We start from the raw sequence: 7,793 nt of genomic DNA, 5'->3' as shown, positions 1-7,793 counted from the left end.
TGTCAGTTGATTTCTCAACAGAAACTTTTCAGGCCAGAAGGGATTGGTGTAAAATATTCAAAGTGAAAAGCAAGGGCCTATAATCAAGATTACTCTACCAAGCAAAGCTATGATTTAGAATTGAAGGACACATAAAGAGCTTCCCAGACAAGAAAAAGCTGGAGATGTTTATCACTACCAAAACAGAATTACAAGAAATGTTAAAGAAATTTCTTTAAGAAGAAGAAGAAGGAGAAGGAGAAGGAAGAGGAAGGTGGGGAGGGGAAAGTAAATAGGAGAAGGAGGAGGAGAAGGAGAAGATGAAAGATTGAAAATATGAATAATAAAATAGCAATAATTGCATGTCTATCAACAATTACTTTAAATGTAAATTAATTAAATGCTCCAATAAAAAGATATAAGGTGGCTATATGAATAAGAAAACAAGACTGCCTACATATATTGCCTACAAGAACTCACTTCAAATCAGAAGACATGCACAGACTAAAAGTAAAGAAATGGAAAAAGATATTTCATGAGAATAGAAACAAACAAACAAAAACTGGTGTAGCAATACTTATACCAGACAAAACAGACTTTAAAAACAAAGGCTATAACAAGAAACAAAGGAGGACCCAGTAATCCCACTTCTGGATATTTATCTGAAGAAACCCAAAACACTACTTTGAAGGGACATATGCATTCATATGTTCATTGCAGCATTATGTACAATAGCCAAAATATGAAAGCAACTTAAGTGCCCATCAATAGATGAATGGATAAAGAAGAGGTGAGATATATATATATATATACACACACACACACACACGCACACACACACACACACACAAAATGGAATATAAGTCATGAAAAACAGAATAAAATCTTGCCATCTGCAGCAATACATATAGACGTAGAGGTATTACACTAAGTAAAATAAATAAAAAAGAGAAAGACAAATACCATATAATTTCATTTACATGTAGAATCTAAAAAATAAAATTAGTGAATAAACAAAACAGAAAAAACTTAATGATATAGAAAACATTTTCAAGGTTCCATATGGGAGTGGGGTTGGTGGGCTGGGTGAAAAATGGGAGGGGATTAAGAAGTACAAATTGGTAGTTACAAAATAGTCATAGGATGTAAAGTATAGCATAAGGAATGTAGTCAATAATATTATAATAACTATGCATGGGGTCAGATAGGTACTGTGTTTATTGGAGTGATCTCTTCGTAAACTATATAAACTATATGAACTATATAATCACTACATTGTATATCTGAAACTAATGTATTGTATGTTAACTGTAATTTAAAATTTTTAAAAATGTATAAAAAACAAGATCAACAAATATTTACTGAGCCCAGTAACTGTTAAGAAGGGTCTTACCATTTAATGCCTACTTAGCACTGAAATCAAAGCTTTGGGAAGTTTAGAAGACATGTACAATGTAATCCTATTTTTTAAATGCAAATAATCTGATTAAAAAGGTACAATCAACTGTTATCAAGAAAAGTAAGCCGGACACTGTATTGCTTTTGTACATTCTAGAGTCAAACACTGCTGTTGGTGAGTTGTAAAAAATAAGGCTAGAAACCTCGGATGTGAAGCTGGATTATAGATTATCTTGAAAGTTACAAGAGATGCTTTGTAGCAGTAGGGAGCGATGAAGTGAAGTGGCACTTTAGGAAGATTTTTAGGTCCCTAACCCTAATCTTATTTCCTCCCATATTTTACTCATTTGGAAGCTATGTAATAGTATAAATTACATATCTCAAAAGTTGTCATCGGATATAGCTAATGAACTGTGAAATATAAAATGCAGTCCTGGCTCCTTGCCATCAAGTAGTACAGGGTTTTAAACCTTAGGCTCATTTACAGTTGGTGAAGCCAATGGCTCATGAGCTTAAACTCTAAATAAAAAAGCCTGAGATGATTTTAGACTTCGGGCATATTAACTTTAATCTCTTGAAGACAACTGCAATTAGTAATAGTAGCCAAAAACAAGAAATCTACTTGTTTCTGTTATTGACTTGTTCTTTAAAAGATGTTAATAAATATATAAATGTGTGTCATTCCTCCCTAAGGCTCATGCCCTTGGCAGGTATCATTAATCTATCACAGAATTTTTGCTTGCTGAGCTTTTTTCTTTTTTAACAAACTTTTATTCTGATCACAAAAGCAATAAAGAATTCAAATCATCCATAAGTATAAGTAAAGGAAAATTTCCTCCCCAGATCATACTCCTCAAGAGACAACTACTATTAATAATATGGCTTATGAAAAGAAAATGAAGGAAAAAAATGGCTTATACCCTTTTGTCTTTTTTTTTTCCTGATTATATGTATGCATATCATATTTGATTTCTACTACAATTCTATTTTTTTATTTTCTGGTATTTTATGGTATATTATGCATAGCTAATAAGAACTGTGGACAGGTAACTCTATATTCATTTTATACCTAGAAATTGTGATTACAAACTTAAAATTAAATAATTATAAACTTAAAATTACAAATGCTTAATATGTTATAAAATGATTCATAAACATTTTTATTCCAATATTGAAAAATTATATTACCTCAACATGTTGTAAAATAATTTATAATAAAATTGAATTCTCCTGCAAAAAAAAGTTAAGACAAGTCAGATTAAGTCTAGGTGGTGTATGCTATTGTGTCTATACTGAAGCTTTAGCATTGCCTTGTGTCTCATAGAGTTTTAAGTTGTGAAATAGTTTAAATAATAGAGAAATGGAAGTCTATGGCTATGCTACCCTGAACAAGCCTGATCCTGTTTGATCTCAGAAGCTAAGCATGGTTGGGCCTGGTAGTACTTGGATGGGAGACCACCTAGGAAGACCAGATGCTGTAGGCGTAAAAAACTTTAAAAAATAAAGGATTGTAATCTGACAAGATCTTTGCAATCTGTGAGGTCAACCGAGGGTTGCCTCGTCTAAAAAAAAAAAAAAAGAAAAAAAAAATAGAGAAATGGAGAGGATAATATTATCAGCCTTTTTTAATCCACTACCCAGCTCTATCGTCTTAATTTTTCACATTGTCTTCATTTTTTTAAAAGAAATAACATTTTACAGATATCATAGAATTATGCTTTCCATTTTTAAAAGTGTGTTACTATTGGGATTGATTTTTATTCCTTTTCTTACTTTATCTTGTCTAAACTAGAATATTTATTCATCAGTTTAAGCAAGAAGCATTTAATTATATAATAGGTATCATGCAGTACTGTGAAAAATATAAAAACAAATAATAATGATTCCTGTCCTTAAGAATTAAACATGAGAGTTAGAGATAGGGTTGAGTCAGAAAAAAAAAAAAATCAGAAATCATTATAATACTACCATCATAATGACAAATGGCCTACAAATAGCCAAATGAGCTATGGGGTCTGAGACAAGAGAAAGATTATCTAACTGGAAAAATCAGCTAATGTTTTGAGAAAGAGGTACTATTTAAATGGAAACTTAAATTTTAAATTTTGGATCTTTTAGAGATAATTTTATAGTTTTCATCTGTCACTTGATAAAAATGAGTTCGATCAAATTGTTGTACCTATTATTTCAGCTGGTGTTTGTCTCACTGAAAGTATAAAGTGGTGTCATTGGTTATCTATGAATAGCAGCCTTCAAGTAGCCTTTTAATGAGCTAATCAAGATGTCACTGCCATGGTTGGAGATGATACTTCTGAAAAGAAAGACTTGGAAGAACTTTCTTATTAGGGTGAATTAAGCAATGTCATACAGTGGGACTACAGGAGTGTAGATTTCAGGTTACTAGAGTTCTCATCTTGCTTATGTGACTAACTAGCTATAACGTCTTAGGACATTACTGTTTCTTCCTTTTGCCTCACTTATCTTGTCTGAGAAAGTTGGACACAGTTTAAGTTCCTCCATATCTTAAATTCCATAACTATTCTATCCTGACCAATTGCTGCCTTCTGCTATTTTTTCTTTGGTACTGATATTTTCTAACATTTATCGTATAGCTATAGTTCATATAATATAATCTTTATGCTATAGTTCATATAATATAATCTTTACTTTGGAGTAAAATAGAAAGAATTGCCTAATTTTTAATTGAAAATATTTAAATTGAATTGGGCTTTGAATTTCAAGTATTTCAAGATGTGTTTAGGTGTGTGGCTGGTTCCAGTTTTAAAATGAAATAGTCATGCCTATTTCTAAAGTAACAAGGTGTTATATCATGTGCTTATTTGATTCGAAATTTATAAATATGAAAAATTTTACTGTCTGCCATAACACCTGTCTTGATCTCTTGCTTTGATTTTTTTGGGGGGCAATTTTTCTTTTCATTATAAAAAGTGAGTGTTTTATACATAAGAATTTTCTTAGGCAGTATCATTACATTTAAATAAGTTTTATTATTTTAACTAATGACTTATCTGTACCAATATTCACTGAAGCTAAGGAACACCTCACAAACCACCAATTTACCATTCATTTTTTTTTTTTTTCAAATGAGTTAATTACATGCAGGGCTTAAATGGCTCATCAAATTCACTCGACGATAAAGGATAGACTAGAACTCAGGTCTCCTTAACTATCAATACATTGGGTTATGGTTGGTTTGTATTCTTACTACATTGTGGCAAATAACAGTATTTGAAAATTTTGAAAAGAATATCAAGTTACAAATAACTAAATCAATAGTAGTTTGATTTTTGGAGGTTTTCTTTTTTATTCTCTAAGAATCAAACCACTTTGAGGTTGAAATTTGAATGGCTAGATTTGTGGATGAGCAGAAAAATTTGGTCAGATAAAAATATAAATAATAATTTAGACAACACATTACAAAGTACCTTTTTTTCAGTAAAAACGTTCATCCATTAAAAAAAAAGATTATTTAGAATACAAGATTATTTGAAATTTATTCAAGTAAATTAATTTAAAAAATTATATACCTTCTGAAAATATATTTCAGTGTAAGGCATAGTGATACTTGAGAAAAAATACTTGAGGGTATTAGGTTATTCTTTACTAGAATTAAAAAAAAAAGAGGAATGTTATGGTATGTGAGATTTATAAGCAAAATTAAATTCCAGGTGAAATTTAACTCCATATTGTATACTTTTGTTTGTAGCTATAGATATTTAGTGTAAAAACAAAATTTATCACCCTCCAAAGAAAGGAAGAAACAAATATGTATGATTTTATACTTCTACACTCGATTTTTCTAATTAATAATTTTAAAAATGATCTTTTAAGTTGAAATATATGAGAAATAAGTACATAGATCATAAGTGTATAGCTTGATACATTTTTGTATATTGAACACATCTGTGTAGACACCAATCAGATCAAAATAAATAACTCCGAGTTGTCATCCTACTTTCAAAGTTAACCACTGTTCTGACTCCTATCACCATATATTCTTTTCGTCTTTTTTGAACTTTAAACAAGTACAATCATAAGTATGTACATTTTTGCATCTGTAATTTTATTTTACTCAATATTATATCTGCAAGATTTATCTATATTGTTAAACGTATCAGCAGGTCTTTATATTGCATGGAATATTCCATGTATAACTATAACAACATTTATTTATTTATTTTCAGTGTTTCAAGTTTTAGAATATTAAAATAGTGCTAATTTGAAAATTCTTGTACATATCTATTGATGCACAAATCTACCTATCTAATCTATCTATATATTCTCAGAGTGGAATTGATAGCTTATGTGGTATATATGTGTTCTAATTTCATTAATATTGGCAAATATTTTCCAAGTTGATTTTACCAGGGTATACTCCCACCAGCATTCTAGTAGATTTCTATTGGAGTCTCATTTAATTTGCATTTTCCTAAGAATTATGTAATGTTAAACAATTTCTCATGTGCTTATTTGTCATCCATTATTATCTTTTGTCAAATTAGGTTTTTTTGTCTTATCATTGTCATATAAGAGTTCTTTAAATATCCTGGATACAGATATGTATTTTGTAAATACTTTCTGCAATTTTGTGGTTTGTCTTTTCATTTTTATAAGTGTTTTTTGAAGAGCATTTGAAAATGGTACTAAATATGCCAAACTTCCCTGACATAAAAGTGGTAACAATAAAGCATCAGCAACAATATATGGAATAAAAAGTGTGAAAATAGTTTCAGTGAAAATAAAATATCTCAATGCACCTTGGCAGAGTATTTGAAGTGCCTATGGTGCTTGAGGGAATTCCCTCAGGTGGGTGGAGAATAAAAGGGCATATGTTTTCTAGAGCAGAATATTTTCATTGTTCATTTGTAACAGAGAGTTGGGGGGCCGTCTCACTGAAAATTACAATCAAATTAACAAGCTTGAGCCATTTTGTGTGTGTGTGGTGCTTCTCAGTGATAGAGGATTTTCATCTTGTTTCCTATCATTTAACATTCAGATAATTGCTTTCAATTTTTTATAATTAGTATTTTTTAAATTTAATACATAAACATTTTTCAAAGGAATCTTTATCAAACCTCTCTACAACATAGACTTCATTATAGAAGACAATGTATTTAGACAAACGTTTTTATCAACTTTGAATGAGGTAGGACTTTTTGAAATGATTACTTAAAATGTTTAAATGATTCTTAAATAATGAGAACTAGCCTAAGGAAATTATATGACTGCTGCTTATTACAGACAAAATAAATTTTGCCCACGGATTTTGTAAATTCTATCAAATTCAAAATGCATAGATTATTTCAAATTTGAAGATGTTGAAGTGTTTTGCATCAACCATTATTTAAATTTCCCAATTCTGAATTTAGAATTGATTCAATGTATTTTTTCCTATTTTGTTCACCTTTATTCATTGATCTTTATTATCCTCCTGGTACCTGGCCTGCTTTTCTGCTTCATTCATAGCTCTCAGCTCAGTGATTCCTGAATGAGCCCATGACAGACTCCAGATCAGATTATCAGGAGGCTGCTTCGAAGATGTAAAAGCAATGGATTTCTCCCTGCGATTAGATGTTTCTCTCATTAAAAAAGTGGGTGAATTTATTCTTTATCTACTCTGAGATTATCATAATGAGCCGGTCTATTATACTGTCAATAAACTAAAAAGCTGTATCAACACAAAATAAAAGAATATCAGTTTTATATCTGTTATAATGTCACCTTTTTCTTCTTTTGGACACAATATATCAGAGCTATGATCATATCCGCTTAATTCTAGAGGTTGAAAAGTATCCACTTGGCAAACCCACATGTTCCCAGATATACTTTTAAATTGATTGGTTACAATCTTATACCTTTTTTTTACTTTCAAACATTCCTATGTTTTTTTCTGTTAAAATGACATATTGTTGTTTTAAGTCTCTGACAGTTATTATTGTGGGTATATTCTCTCAAATATAAAAAATGTTATATTTGTCATATCTGATGAGTCATTAACAATATCACACAAATCTAATTTGTTATTACAGTTGAAAATTTACTTAATATTTTAAGAATTACCAATTTTTACTTTTTCTATTAAAAAGCTCACATCTGTGAGTAAATACACAACTCACAGAATTTTATAGTATACATACTGAAAGTACAGTGTCTCTCTTTCTCATGTGCCTATCTACTCAAATTCCAGCAGAGGCAGCTATTATTTTCTATAGTTTCTAAAGATATTATAAACATTTGCATATAAATAAATTGAAGCATATAAAAAGGATAAAGATACATTTTTTTTATCAGTGATTGCATGGTATACTAGGTATATCTTGGATTATATTCTGTACTTATTTCTATAGAGTTTCTTTAATATTTTTGATAATGGTATAGCATTCCTTAGTATAAGG

General features: G+C 29.9%; 1 pseudogene; it reads left to right on the top strand.

The window, feature by feature from the left end:
• Positions 1-2,743: 2,743 nt before the first annotated feature.
• On the top strand, positions 2,744-2,861 carry LOC112474467 (annotated as a pseudogene).
• Positions 2,862-7,793: the final 4,932 nt, after the last annotated feature.

Source organism: Pteropus alecto, unplaced genomic scaffold (genome assembly GCF_000325575.1).
Source record: "Pteropus alecto unplaced genomic scaffold, ASM32557v1 scaffold239, whole genome shotgun sequence".
NCBI classification, from domain to species: domain Eukaryota; kingdom Metazoa; phylum Chordata; class Mammalia; order Chiroptera; family Pteropodidae; genus Pteropus; species Pteropus alecto.
Note: the sequence above shows the minus strand (reverse complement) of the source record. Positions and strands in the feature narration are given on the sequence as shown.